The sequence below is a fragment of the Peromyscus maniculatus genome, chromosome 20 (assembly GCF_049852395.1).
Source record: "Peromyscus maniculatus bairdii isolate BWxNUB_F1_BW_parent chromosome 20, HU_Pman_BW_mat_3.1, whole genome shotgun sequence".
In the NCBI taxonomy this organism is placed as follows: domain Eukaryota; kingdom Metazoa; phylum Chordata; class Mammalia; order Rodentia; family Cricetidae; genus Peromyscus; species Peromyscus maniculatus.
In genome coordinates this window covers 533,315-549,518 of record NC_134871.1, presented here as the reverse complement: position 1 = coordinate 549,518, position 16,204 = coordinate 533,315, and the positions used below count along the sequence as shown (strand labels likewise).

The window sequence follows — 16,204 nt, the reverse complement described above, 5'->3', positions numbered from 1 at the left end:
AATCCCTGTCTTCAAGTATTATACAGTCTGACAACAACAGCATAAACAAATACCCAACATGTCACCTAACAGTGTGATGCCTGGGGATGGGAAAATGCCTCAGGTAAACGTTCTTGCTGCCTAGCTAATGACATGATTTCAAGCCCTGGAATTGAAATGGTGGGAGGGGAAAAGCAACGTCCACAAGTTGAGGGACATAAGAGGGGGAAACAAGGGACAGAATATGATCAAGTTCATTGTATGCATGCATGGAATTCTCAAGAATAAAGAAAATTTGATATACAAACATTTGAAATTAAGAATAAAACAATGAAACTGGAAGGTCGTTTTGTAATCCAGAAAAGAAATAACAGAGAATTAAAATTAAGAAAAATTCAATGTATTACAGAAAAAAAGTATTTTAAAAATTCTCTGCAAACATGGAAAGGAAAATTGGTGCTTGCTTGAATGTTAGAACTGGATACAGAAAGAAATAAAAGACACCATGAAAGTCTACCACTTAAAAAATGGATGATAATTGGTCCTCCTTATTTGGAACAGCAATACTTTAACATGCTTTTCAAACACCAAACCATGTTGTTACTCAATTCATCCAATAGCCACTCAGAGAAATTAAATAATTATCTTACAAAAGTAATCTTGTCAAATACTAATTTTTCTTTCTATTACTAATTACTTAGATTGACTACATCAATACTCAAAACAGTATACCATGATCTGAAATTATGCCAGATATATTTTGTGATGTTTTGCAAAGATTAATAAAAGAAACACAATAGAAATTCTTAGTATTTAGATGAAAAGCTATTATTAATTGACATATATACCACTAGCAAATCGTTCCTTACACATGTATATGGAACCACATAAAATATGGGGAAATGCATTAAGTAGAAGATCCTCTTGTCTGTGTTTTCAAGGTCCTGTACAACAAGCCACTGGCCAGGCCATGTCATGAAGCTTTTCCTCTGTGTTTTCTCCTAGTAGCCTTACAATCACAAGCCTTACACTTATGTCATCCAACCATTTTTTTATTTGAATTTTGCACATAGTATGAGACAAGAGTCAACTTACATGCTTCTGCTGATAACCGGCTTTCCTAACACTTTCCTAATATAGAAAAGCTGATCCATCCCCATGTGTTCTTGGTACTTCCATGGCACATCAATCAACTATTAATGTGTGCGTTGATCTCTGAGCTCTCCATTCTGCTGCATCGGTTTAGTTGTGTTTTGCTATAAGTGCTATGACATTTTTGTTGTAATAGTTTCATAATATTTTTAAGTTTTCATATTTTCATTACTCAAATAATAGCCAATATGAGGTGTTAACAAACAGTATTACTGGCCCCAGGGAGATGGTTTGGTATGTAAGAACAAATATTCCACAAGCATAAGGACTTGAGTATGGGTTCCCATTATTCACACACAAATCAGGACATTGCCACCTGGGCCTGGAACCCTTCTGCTAAGAGGGCTGAAGACACAGGAGAATTTCTGAGGCTTGCTGACCAGCCGGCTTAGGTAAAATACAGCAAGCTCCAGTTTCAGACTTTGTCTCAAGGGGATAAGATAGAATGTGAAAAAATGGGACACCAGACATCCTTCTGTAATCTCTACACATGCACACATGAGCATGTACACACACACACACACACACACACACACACACACACACACACACACACACCAAGTATATATCTTATTCAAATGTTTTTATTGGTAACCCTAGAGTTTGGCTGTAGTCTCAATCAAAGATAATTCAGAAAGCACACATGATTAAATGGGCATATTATATTCATAGCCAGGAACAAGAAATGAAAGTACAAAAAATGGAAATAAGGAACAGAAGCAGCTTGGCTGCTTATAGGTAGCAACCGTCTTTTGGAGTATGATTTGAACAATTTGTTATTAGCTGAAACTCAGCCATTTGCCACCATAGTAGGTTACACACTCAGATTTATATATAAGTAAGCCAGGCTATAGTTTACTGCATTTACACAAATATTTAAGATTTATTTACTTGTGTGTGTGGGTGTGTATGTATGTGTGTGTGTGTGTGTATGTGTGTGTGTGTGTGTGTGCACATGCACACATGTGTGCAGGTACCTATGGAGGCTAAAAGAGGGCATTAGAACTCACTTTACAGGAAGTTGTAAGCTCAGCTGGGAATGGAACTTGGGTCCTTTAGAAGAACAGCAAATACTTTTGACCACTAAGCTTTTTCCCCAGCCACAACATTAAGAAAATTTTAAGGCAAACTGTAATATTGAGGCACCTTTAGAATGCACATTTCAATTCAGCAGGAACTGCTTAGAAAACAAGTTCTACAACTTAGTTATCTCTCCCACCTCACTGGAGTTCACATACTATATGACTCCACTTCAATGAAATACCCATAATATATAAATATAAAAAAATCAGAAAGCAATGAGTAGGTGTTTTCTAGAGTCTTGAGAGGGAGGCAATGGGGAGCAACTCTCTAGGGATATTTGGAGTTTAATTTTGGAACAACAAGAAATTTATGGCTAAATTTCTTAGTTCTGGAAAAATTCTATACATGATATTGGGGAGAAAAGCAATCAATCAATACTCTTGGCCAGCTGTAAACACATGGGGCTATAATAATAACTAACTTGGGAAGATATTCTAACTGGTGAATTAGTGGCACTAGCATTATAGGAGCAACCAGTCACTCACTGATTGGACTCAAGGCCAGATCTACAAGATGGAACTTGTGTTTTGTTATCATCAACTGGAACAAAAATCCCATAGCTTGCCGGGCGGTGGTGGCACACACCTTTAATGCCAGCACTCGGGAGGCAGAGGCAGGTGGATCTCTGTGAGTTCGAAGCCAGCCTGGTCTACCAAGTGAGTTCCAGGAAAGGCGCAAAGCTACACAAGAGAAACTCTGTCTCAAAAAAAAAAAATCCCATAGCTGGATAGATCACGGTGCAAGGTAGGAACCTAATAATATTATTTTGTTAAGTGATCTTGGTAATAAACTGCCACCAAGTTTATAGCAATAGACTAATGCATCTCTCAACCCTCATCAGAGAAGATTCTTTTTCCAGAATATAGTAATTAAGACAGATATTAACAGTAGTCAATATACAGAAAATAATAGGCTGTAGAGTCTCAACTCTAAATGAGGCAGCTATATTATAGTCCCTTCCCCACAAGGCATGAAGATCATCATGGAAGAGGGGAGAGGAAGACTGTAAGAGCCAGAACTAGTAGACATCTGCAATGGAACAATATTTTCTAGACATGATGATGACACAGACATATGACCTAACAACAGCTGTAATTGCATACAGAAGCCCTATAAAAACGTCAAGCCATCTAAAGCGGGGAGATGACCCCTAGCTGAGGAACTATTGGCAAGTGATAGCTTCTGTTTGGTTGGAAAATTGGTTTTCTTCAGGGTTGTAGTCCACTAGAGGCTACTTATGCTACAGTAAACTCATGCTAAACTCATGCACACACAGACAACACTAAGTGGACTTAGTGAGTTAAAAAAAAATAGAGCATATGACGTTGGGAGGGAAGAAACATGGTAGAGTAGGAAAGAGTAATTTGAGGGGACAAGATAGGGGATAGGTTTCATCAAAGCATACATATATGCATGTATGAAATTGTCAAATGATAAAAATGTAACTACACTGGTCAACCTTGAACTAAGTGACTATCATTTTGATATATCTTTTAAAGAAAAGGAGTAAAAATATATGCAAAATAAAAATGCTTACTTTACCTTGGTGTAAGTTTTCCTTCAGACCTAAAAGATTTGCAGGACATCATCTCTTTCACACAGAACTGCTACATTTAGAGACACCATTGTATTTTAGGAAAACTACAAGACAGCATGTCCTTCTAACTTCAAGTGCTCATGGTCTGGGGTCTTTCACATATTACTGACATAAGGGACAGCAATAAATATCTTCATGTTCTCATCTAGCTGAAAGTTTTCTTTTCTCTCTCTGACTTCAGTTTTCCTCTGGCTTGCATATCTGCTAGCCAAAACTAAGGCAGTTGTCAATGGGCCCACTTTTTGGTCTCCAATCCCATGACAAGACATTGTGACAGCTCTCCAAGGACTATATGTATTTATAGGGTATCCATTTCAAAGACTGGCTAATTGCTCCATGGGCTGCACAAAGTGCACTCTCAAATCATAAATGGGAAACACTCTGGCTGTTCCCAGACCACAAAGCATGACCAAGTTGATTAGGACTCATAATTCACACTCAGGATACCTGAGCTTGATTCTCCGAGAAACAGCTGCCCTATAAAAGCAGAACAGAGAATGTATATCACATGGTTCAGGCAGCCATGGTCACAGCTCTGCAGCCACAATAAAATGACCTCTGACATGCCTGGCCAGGGCTATGAAACAATAAGAGTATGAAATAGCTTTTATTTGTTGCAAACACGTACACCCGACATCAAATGAAACCCCAGTTCACAATGTCTGAAGAGCTAAAGAGGGAAAATACCTCAGTCCACAAGTGAGGTGATCTCTTCTCACAGGCTAACCCTGGACATCCCCATGAAGTTCATATCTACATTTCAAGTGATGAAGCAGCCAGCATTCTACAGTGACACATACCATGAGAATGAAGAGCCTCACCAATGTCAATCAGAGGTGTGGTGGTTTAAGAAAGGTAATATCGCTTGTAGGCAGAATAAAAGAGGAAGAAGCATTAAGGTAAAAGTTAAAGAAGCCTTTTTCAGTCATGTGTGCCACGGGGAGAGATGCTGTGGAAAAGAATTTGTGTTGTGACTTAGAGGAGACTCTCGCTCTGCAGGAACCAGGCATCCACAGATGAATTCTCAGAGAAAATATATCCCATCTTGGATTCTATATCTTGTAAGGCCTTCTTTGAGTCTCACTAGAAGATTCAAGATCACACTTCACATTGCATAGCATAAGGTTAGCAACACTCGCTTCTGGGTTGCCCGAAGTGGCTCTGAATCCTAACTCAGCTCCTTCACCCTTCGGTTGCCATCTAACAGGTATTTCTATGTGGTCACAATGTGCCTACAGGTACAGGAGCTAGTGGAGGAGACAGATCCTCCTGGGCTCATCTCTGAGGGTTTAGAGAAAAGAAAGTTAATATTCCTCCACAGATGAGTTGTGCTTTGCTAAGAGGTGGCACACAATAGGGTTACCAAAGGGAAGGATTCCTAGAGTTGAGGAGATCTAAGGTCAGGCCTAAAAAAGCAAAAGGTGTATGTATGTGTAGGGAGCTGAAATTGAGAGTAGAAACACTTTTTTTTTTAAAGAGCAAGAATATAGAGTGTTGAGAGTTCTGACGAAACTGAAAAAAAAAAACCTTGAAAGGAAGAATTCTGGAACAGAGCTCTTATAGGTAATAAAAGTGATTTAATTTTGTTAAGAAAATGCCATATAATTTTTTAAAATATTTTACTAGTGAGATGATGTTGAATCAATTTAAAATATTTAAAATTCCATTTTTAACATGGACAAAACTATCTACAAAAATATGAAATGAAGTGAAAACTACTGGTCTTCTTATACAAACAAAACAATTATATATATATATTTATATATAATTATATATATAAAATTATACAGACATGCATATTCACATATATGTATATATGTATATGATTATATGCACATATCTATTTATGTACATATATATTATTATACACATTCATTAACTAACTTTCCAATAACTTGAGCTTCCCCTTCCTGTATGAGTTCAGATCCTTCCTGTTATGAAATGTTTGAAGTTGCTAAACATCACCTATGAAATCAGATAACCCTGATTAACTCAAGATTTGGGGTCTTAAAGAGCTGGAAACATTCATTTGTTTGACTAGTAATGTATACAGCTTCATTGAGAATATTTTTAATGCCATTATCTGAGCTGGCCGTTGGAATAAGAAGATGAAAATCATGGCAGGGTGGTGATTTATTTAGAAAAGAAATGGCAGTTTAAATTTAGTATTCAACAACTCACTGTGGCTCAGTGTGGTTGGGGATTTGTGGCATCCACTACCAGGAACCACTGAATATTGAAATCCCTTGCCATATAAAATTAATACTAGCATTGGGTAACCATAATATTCTGTTTCACGGTCAAGGAATTGTTCATCACAAATGGACTTAGTTGGAGAAAAGTTGTCACCATGTTCCCCTTGTCCCATAGTTATAACAAAAGCAGTTTAGGGAAGGTAGGAAGTGTTTATTTCACTCCACTGCTCCATAGAATAAGTTCCATCATGACAGGGAAGGCAGGGAGTCAAGAGACTGGAGCAGCTGTTCACATCATGTCCAGTAAGGAAGTAGAGCTATGATGCTGATGCTCAGCTTGCTCATTCCCACACTGCCCTTTTATTCCAGTTCCAGACCTCAGCCCAGGGGAAACATGCTGCCCACTTGTAGATGTAGGTCTCCCCACCTCAATTAACCTAATCTAGAAATTCCTTCACAGATATACCTGGAAGTTTGTCTCCTAGGTGATTTAGATCCTGCCAAGTTGATGTTATTAACCTTCTCACCTGACTGTAAAGATTACATGAAAAACTGTTTTACAGCTGGAGATACAATATTCTGAGTTCTATTCAATGAAGAATAAATGCAGATTTTAAAAAAAAATCCTGTCAACAACTCTTTTTTAAAAAGCTATAAAAGTGATCTCCTCTAATTCCTTTCTCCACCCCTAAAACCTGGAAATATGTAAGACAATATGAAGCTTACAAGGCCAGGAAAATCAAGTGATATTTTTAAATGAGGAATAACCTAGAAGAACAATAGAAATAAAGAGGATCCAGGCAATAGGGGCCATTCTACCATCTTCTCAGAGCACCACATCTAGAATGAAAGGCTCTAATCATTCATCTTTGCTGTTGGGCATTTGATTTGACTTGAAATGCAAGTGCCAAGGAGAAAGTGTCTGACTGAGTGTGGATCAAAAATGTTTTGGCCTTTTCTTTCACATAATATATTTCTATCATATCCTCTCCCTTCCTCCAACTCCTCCCAGATCTTCCCTACCTCCCTACCCACCAAGCCTCATGTATTTTGTCTTGTTCACTCTATCTATCTATCTATCTATCTATCTATCTATCTATCTATCTATCTATCTATCTATCTATCTATCATCTATCTATCTACTGTCTATCTATCTATCTATCATCTATCTATCTATCTATCATCTATCATCTATCTATGTATCATCTATCTACCATCTATCATCTACTATCTATCGATCATCTATCTATCTATCATCTATCATCTACCTATCTATCTATCCATCATCTATCAATCTATCTATCATCTATCTATCTATCTATCTCTATATCTTTTCACAAAAACGAAACTCAATGAAAACAAAAAGTCAAGAAGACAAAAATGCCAAAACAAACAAACAACATCCACCACCAAAAATGGATTCTGTTTTGTATTGACCAACTCCTGGGCATGGGGAATGCCCTGGATTGTGGTTGACATTCCATTGTAGCACGAATCTTAAAAGTTCTTATTAATAAAAACAAACCCGGAGCCAGGTTTTGGGTGAATGCTAGAAGATCACAGGAGCAGAACAATCCACAGCCACCCCACCTTGCCAATTCCTCAGATGATCCTGTTTCCTTAGACTGGAAGCCTCTGAGTCCTCATCCAAATGGATCTCAGCTGAAATGCTGCTCAAAAGCCTAAAAGCTTAACAGGCCTCTAGTTCCTAGTCCTCACAACTTATATACCTTTCTGCTTCCTGCTATCACTTCTTAGGATTAAAGGTGTGTGTCACCATGCCTGGCTGTTTCCAGTGTGGCTTTGAACTCACAAAGATCCAGACAGATTTCTGCCTCTGGAATGCTAGGATTAAAGGTGTGTGCTACGACTGCCTAACCTCTATGTTTAATATTATGGCTGTTCTGTTCTCTGATCCCCAGATAAGTTTATTGGGGTAGAAAAAATATCAACCACAAGAAAACTGACTTTTCCTTTTCCAGAAGGTAGTGATTATAAACATCTTATTGGTTATAGGTAGGCCTTGGTGTCCACTTCCCCTTCTCAGTGCTAGGATTGTGTCTGGCTTAAATCTGTTCATGTCTTGTCATAATTGCTGTGAGTTTATGTGTATCAGTCTTGTTGAGTATGGAGGACACTTTTTCCTTGGAGTTATCTACAAGCTCTGGCTTTTAAAATCCTTCTATTTCATCTTTCACATAGATCTCTGAGCCTTAAGGAAAGAAGTTCAATAAAGACATCCCATTCAGGACAGAGTGCTCCAAAGCCTCTCATTCTCTGTCTACACACGGTCCAGTGTGGGTCTCTGTAAAGTGCCATCCACTGAAAGAAGAGGCTTCTTCAATGAGGGTTGAACTAGGAAATGATCTCTGAGCTTTGCCATATGCCATTAGGATATTATTGCTATGTTCCCTTAGCAGAATAACAATACTATGGTTTTCCCTAGGGCTCATGACCTGCATAGTCTCAGTTTCTTGGCAACGTCAGCAGGTATGGGTCCCATCTCATGGAGCAGACTGTAAATCTGACCAAAATTATTTGGTTCCTCTGATAATATTTGTGCTACTGTTGCACCTCTATATCTTTCAGGCAGGTCACAATTGTGGGTCACTGGGTTAGTAGTTGGGTGACACTAATAATGACTTTTCTCTTCCAGTAATGTGCAAAGTACCTCTAAGCACCATGAACGCTGGTTAGTAGAAGTGAAGCTTCTAGTTGGGCACCGGCTTGATTCCTCTGTTAAAGGGTATAAATAAGTGTACCTTCAGCAATAGGGCCTTACCATCAGGTTGTAGAGAGTAACCAAAAGGTTTGGCAATACCGGTGATGTTTGTGGAATCCTATGGGACACCTTTGGCTAACAATCCACAAGACACTGAAGGTTTTACTTGGTGGTGCGGGATGTCTATTTGGAGCATTGTCTTCCCCATTTATATGGTGAATCTACATAAATTCCTTTCATATATGTATATATTTTAGGAAGCTTCCATAGTAGTAGGTTTCTATATGGTTTTTCAAATGGCATTTAGTATTAATTGTCCCTCTCTATATTTCTTCCTCTACCTTGCTCTCCCATCTGCCTTCCCACTTAAGCCTCTTATTCCAGTTTCTCCTTTATCTTATTATAACACTGTATTCTATTTTGCCTTTCTTAATAGATCCTGTCTTCCCACCTGGCCCCTTACTATATACACAACCGCTGTGTCTATTTGGATTGAAAAACACATATTAAAAAGCTTAAAAGCTAGCATTCACACATAAGACAAATTGTGCAACATTTGTCTTTTGAGGTCTAGGTTACCACACTCAGGATGATTGTTTTTAGCTCCATCCACTTAATGGCAAGTTTCATAATTTCATTTTCCTTAACAACAGAATAATTTTCCATTATACAAATGTAGCCCACCTCCATCCTTTAGGAAGGCAGCCTCTTGTTATGATGCAGGGTCCCACTAGTCTTTTCCGGCCACTCCTTTTCATTCTTTCTTCATCTCCATGCCTTTGTGGCCCACAGAACCACTCCGCAGCTGCCAGAGTTGTGTAGGACCCAGAGTGGGAAACAGCAACCAAAGAATGGAACATCCACCAAACAAAAGAAGATCCGATATTAGACCAAGGAACACTTCAAATGTCACCACACAGCCAGGATCAGAAAAGACATCCCTTAGCTTCTCTAAGGCAGTGAGAGAAAAGAGTTTACAGGGACAGGAATGTGCTGCCTTAGGGACCTCTAGCTCCCCATGAGAAACACAATGGGCATTGATTTGTAGTGTTTCCAAGAATGTACAAAGCAGGGGCTACTCAGGTCCCTCAAATTAATGGACACTGGACAGTCATAAATCAGCAAATGTCTGCTATTTTCTCCTCACAGGCTTGGTACTAGTGAATAAGTTGGAGGGAAAAAAACCTTTGAAAATTGAAATCCACCACACAAATACTCATTGCTATAATGCTCATTTTATTACAATTATCATTATCAGAATTTATGAATAAACTTTCAAATCATGATTATTCCAAATTTGAGGGAAAGTTGATTTCTATACAGCATAATAAGAGCAATAGACAGAGAAACACAGAGAGACAGAGAGAACAGAGTGAAAGAGAGAAAATTTCCACTCATTTGGTAACATAGTTAATAACTTTTGTCAGACATAAAGAGATACATGACCCTAAAATACAGCATACACCATTGTTTTTAAATACAAAGGAGTTTCATGACCTATGACACAAAAACTCATCTGGATTCAAATTACTAACATAAACCTTAGTTTCTAGACAGCATCAATCAATTTAGGAAATCAAAAAATACTCTGTTTTTTAAGAACTTAGATTCTAATACAAGGCAAGAATAGGAACCTCAATTAAAACACTTTGGTCTATGAGCTGTAGAGATGGTGCAGTGCATAATGTGCTCCCTGGACAAGTATGGGGACTTAAGGTCAGATACCCAGAATCCGTGTAAAACCTGAAACGATGGTACACATGAATAACCACAGTGTTGGGGTGTGGAGGCCAAACGAAGTGACACATGGGTCCCCAGAATTGGCTGAACAGCCAGTTTAGCTGAATCAGTGAGTTTCAGTCTTGGTGAGAGATTCTGTCTCAACAAATTTAGACAGGAGGAAAGAAAGGAAGACATCCTATCAACCTCTGGCCACCACATAGAAGCACACACATGCACACACACACACACACACACACACACACACACACACACACACGCACACGCACATGCACATACACAAACACATGAACACACACATACAAATACATGCACACACATGCACATACACACACACACACACACACACACACACACACACACACTGTTTTGCATATAACAGCCCAAATAACTAAAAGCAAATCCAGTTTAGCCTACACCATAGGAAAATATTTCATAAAGTCCGTAGGGAATGTAGATGTCAGAATTGTTAGTTGTGTGATGGCCTTAGCTACAATCTCTCAGGTTTTCTAGGCTCAGCCTTTCATATTTTTGTGATTGCAAAATGGCTGAGGATGTCCCAGGTAAGTATACAAAAATAATATTCCCCGGGTATAAGTGTCATAACTCGCTCATTTTTATTTTACTCCCTTCCGAGTAGCCAGCATAATTGAGTATCCAACTTGGATATTGAAATGACTAGATGAACAAATGATATGGTTAGACAATGGTCTGTGAAAAGCATAATTAAAGAGGTATTTTAGATCCTTTGAGATCAGAGACATGAATTATACATGAAGTGGTCTCAATAAGCTTCTAAATGCAAGCATGCTTTGGTTAGACAGGGGAGATGAACAACATTCCAGTCACACAGTTGGCACATTGTTTAAAACAAATGGAGTCATAAACGAAAAAGACACACAATTTCAGAGGAACTTTCCATCCATTCCAAGTGCTTTCATACTTTGAGGTAGAAGACTATGCAGTTATTAGGACAACCCGAAGTTTCCATGGAATGTTGTACCCTGGGCAATCTCAAATGATTTCATGCAGTAACAACCAGAGCTGCAGAATGTAGGCAAATCGATGTGTCTGATTTAAAATCTTTCCTGCAGTAAAAACATACTTTTTAATTTCTGCTGCCCATTGAGAATTTTCCACAGGCCAGGACCTTGTGCTAAGCATTTTAAAGTGACCCTTTAAAAATCTTTCAAAATGAGGTATCATTATTTTGATTTTTACAATTTATCCATGTCACCTCTGATGTCTGGGTAGGGAAAGTGGCTAAAATAGTCAGCTATTGAGTGTCAGAGATGGAATTATACAATTGTTTCAAGCACATTAATTTTAGCTATAACACCAGCTATATAATCTGTAAAAAGAATCAACTACTTTAAATAAATGAAGAGTAACATATTAAAGAGGTGTAAATGATAGTTATTAAAAATCATCTCTCGCTAGCTTCACAAGCTGACCCATTGGTTGCTTTCAAAGTCCTTTCTTCCGATCAGATTGCAGATGATATACTAACACTGAAGGAATAAAATTATTTTATGGGGGACTACTGGACCTTCGAATTCTCCCTCTAACAGACACATGGTGGCTTGGCTACAATGCGAGGAAGAACAACTCAAATTCGGGCTTCCATCTTGAGAAACCTATAGCCTTTATTTGAGCCACAGTTGTGATATCTTCCAAACAGAGGTTTTAATAAATACTTTAGAGGGTTGTTATGATTTTGAAAAAGTAGATGGACTTAAAACACTTTCATAGTCATCCAGTGCCTGAGAAATAATACCACTTCTGACTCTTTTATAATGTGACGATTTCCTAAATATTTGAAGTGATAAAGAAGGCAAGGAAGAAAAAAAAGATTTAAAGAGTGTTTTGTGAAAAGGCTTTCTGTCTGATAGAGGAGTGTTATTTTAACCTTACTGAATGCTAAGGTTATGATTTTGTTATTATTCTTCAAGATGGCATTCTGGAAATTAGGGAAATGATAGTACTGCAGGGTAGTTGACTTTCTCAAATTTTTAACTGTGGTTTAATTGCTTAGTATATGTTTTCTATGGTAATGGTCAAGACTCCTTTTGTTCTGAAAGACAAAAAACCCAATTCAAATTGCCAAGATAAAGAGGAAATTTAATTTTCTTCAAATAATTTAAAAGTCCAGACGGGAGATAGTCTTACAGTTTTTTCTATACTCAGAGATGACTAGCTACATATATATTCTGTAATGGTTTACACAGCCAAATTATTCAATGTGTCAATCACTGTCCATGGTGACCACTATGGTGTGTGTGTGTGTGTGTGTGTGTGTGTGTGTGTGTGTGTGTGTGTATGAATGTATATGAATGTATGTATGTATGTATGTATGCATGTATGTGTCTGTGTCTCTGTGTATAGATAGAATAAGGATATACAAGGTTTAGTCCCACTTAGTTTCAAGTAAACAGTACAGAATTTTAACTATCACCTGTATATTAGATACACAAAACTCATTGATCCTATAACTGGAAATCTTGACTCCTTTGACCAACATCTTTCCACTTCTCTTAGTCTTCTTCCATGGTAGCCATCATTATCTCTTCTTATTAATTAGAAATATTTAGATTCCATATGTAGGAGAGAGGAGATAGTGCTGGTTTTTTCCAGGTTATTTCATTCAGCTCAGTGTCCTCCAGGACCATCCATGTTATTACACATGGTAGGATTTCCTTCCTTTTGTAAAGCTGAATAATATTCTTGTATATATTTCTTATCCCATTCTTCTGCTGTTTTCCTTTGGACACTGTGATTTTGGCATATCTGTGCTTTTATAAATAATGCTGCAATGAATGTGGGGGTGAAAGAATCTTATAGATATTATCTCCTCTGAGTACCTGCCACAAAAATGAGATCACTATTTCTAAGGTTCTTTTTTAACTGTCATATTCTTCTCTACTGTGGTTGTACAACTGTTCATTACCATCAGTGATGCACAGGTGTTCCCTTTTTTCTACACCCTTTTTGTGTAGTTGGTTTGACTGAGAGGCCTATGTGCATGCATGTGTGATTCCATGTGTTCACTGCTCCCATTCTTTTCTCCAGTGAGCTGAGCTTCATCAAAAAGTGAGTCAACTCCATGTGAAATGCCTATAAGAATTTCAAAGTTCACATTAAACACCACATCTCCCAGTAGAGGGGAAGGGACTACAAGAGAGGAAAGGCAAGAAGATTGTTTCCCAGGGGCCCTTAACAAACCCTCTTCTTAGTCTGATTGGTTTAAGCTGAGTCATTCATACCCAGTTGGGACTCAGGTTCTATGCATCACAGTCCCAAAAGCTGGTTTATTTAGGCTATCTTACCTGAATTATTGTTAATTCAGGTATTATTTGTCAAAGATTGATCCAGACCAATCAGAATCCTATCATTCAAGCATAATCTCTATATTCATGTAAATACTATACATGCATTTTCAGAAATATATCTTAGGGTATATAATGCACATAGCTATTTTTAAAAAGTGAAATCATGCATCAAATTTTTCTCTTTGTTCTTTTGCTTTTCTACTTGTTAATAAACACATTTTTACATTCCTGGAGTTAGTAGTCTCTGTCATGTATTCATATGATTACATTTAAACATAAATTATAATAGATATATATTAGCACATACTGTAGATATATAATAACTTGCTTAAGCATTTATCATTATTATTATTATTTAGTAGTAGTAGTAATTTTATCTCTTTTAAATACTTTTTCAAAGAACTTGAACTTCATCATCTAAATTCTCATCCAGAGTTTTAGCCAGACAAATGTGGGCTAATCTGTGACTTCACCACTGACCACTGTGCAACCAACCAAGTTGTTTATCTTCTTCAACCTCAATTCTCTTGGGACAGTAACCATTCTTCCAACAGAGAGTCTGGCACATCAGAGAAACTCACCACCGATATCACCACTAACCACCACAGCAGTAAGTCCCTATGTGACAAGAAGAAAAAAATCTTGCCCAAAGCCAATCTTGTTCTGGGAAGAGTGTGAGAATTACTGATTTAACCAGCTTCCTCATACCAGATATGGCCTTCACGGAAATAAAAATACAGATAACCTACAAAGTAGAATTGACAGGCTTACCCCATAAAAATTACCTACCATTTCAAACATTGTAAAGATACTTAACAAAGATCATGATGATACTATTTAATACTTAACAGTAATATTTCCAAAACTAGAAATTACCCACCTTCAAGAACTAAAAATTAGCCGGGCGGTGGTGGCGCACGCCTTTAATCCCAGCACCCGGGAGGCAGAGCCAGGCGGATCTCTGTGAGTTCGAGGCCAGCCTGGGCTACCAAGTGAGTCCCAGGAAAGGCGCAAAGCTACACAGAGAAACCCTGTCTCGAAAAACCAAAAAAAAAAAAAAAAAGAACTAAAAATTAACACTGAGGCTAACTCTGTGCCCAACTTTTATAGAGAGAGTGACTATCTATGTATAGTGGTACAACAAAGTGGGTCTAAGTCCTGAGGGTTATTTTCTTAGTGGTCCCTGCCAAGATCATGAAGATGAAGTAGTGAAGGAGTCAATGGGCAAAAGATTCCCAAAAGGGAAGGCAAGTGGATTTTTACCAGAGTAATTTATGAAAGGAAAATCACAAACCTAGACCAGAGTTCCTCATTGTTGACATTACTGACTTTTGGGATAGGATCATTCTCTGGGAATCTGCCCTATAGCTTATGGAACATTTAATAGAATCCAGGCCTATACCTGCCATATGGAACCCTTGTTTCTTTATGACAATCGAATTACTACAGACCTATGCGATGTCCCAGAGGATCTAAAAATCAACCCCAATTGAAAGCCACTGATCTAGTCTGAAATGAACACACAATGGTGATTCTGGCTTTTTTTTTTTTTTCATATAAGCAGGTGATACAGAACAAGCAGTAAGATTATTGCAATAGAGGCTATCTACCCTTCTGCCCCTGGATAAACAAAACTGGCCAGTGTAAATCAAGACAGAGCAGGAGAGCTGACCCCCCAACTCGTATACCTCCTACAACAATCAGGAGAGAGGGCCCTGCAGCTCACCTGGGCAAAACAGAAGGAATGGCCCTGGTGGTGTTAGGGTAGGTGACTGGGATCTGAGGTCTGAGAGCAGAACTGGCCCCACCCCTTGTTACAGGCTGCATTGAGCAAGCTAGCTGCAGCAATGCTGGACAGCTTGCCTGGGTAGTGACAATGAGGGAAAGCTGGTAGGCTGTCCAAACTACGGCCCAGAACTAGGGCCATGAGTTGGCTCACCCCAACATCCACCCCATCTAAGAACTGTTGGAGCATGTGAAGGGAAGGAACCTACAGATCCAAAACAGAAGAAGATACATGACTTGGGACAAAGACAGGACAAAGAGAACCTCCAGTGGAGCCCAGTATTGGAGGCATAGCAGAAGCCAAAGGCCTTGAACCAGGCCAGTGACCCAGTGACTCATGGCAATGAACACTTGCAAGTACAGATTGATTGGACTAAAGGTTAAACTGCCTAACTCAATGGGCCACACTACAACCTCTCTCCTCTCTCTCTCTCTCTCTCTCTCTCTCTCTCTCTCTCTCTCTCTCTCTCTCTCTCTCTCTCCCTCCTCCCATGTTTTGTTTTTCTGTTTTCTTTTGTTTCTTTGTTTGGGTTTTCTTGGTTTTGTTGGCGGGGGCAGGGCTTCAAGGGCAGAAGGCAGATGGGAGGGGACAGGGATATAATGAGATCAGAATGCATGATGT

General features: G+C 38.5%; 1 long non-coding RNA gene across 1 annotated transcript in view; it reads right to left on the bottom strand.

Annotated features, from left to right (window-relative positions):
• The window catches only part of LOC121824364 (uncharacterized), a 65,123-nt gene extending 49,527 nt beyond the window's left edge, over window positions 1–15,596 (bottom strand). The window contains exons 1-2 of the long non-coding RNA XR_013046278.1: window positions 15,524–15,596; window positions 9,413–9,533 (exon numbers count right to left, since the gene is read on the bottom strand). This is a non-coding gene — a long non-coding RNA (uncharacterized LOC121824364). The remainder of the gene's footprint in view (window positions 1–9,412; window positions 9,534–15,523) is intronic.
• Window positions 15,597–16,204: the final 608 nt, after the last annotated feature.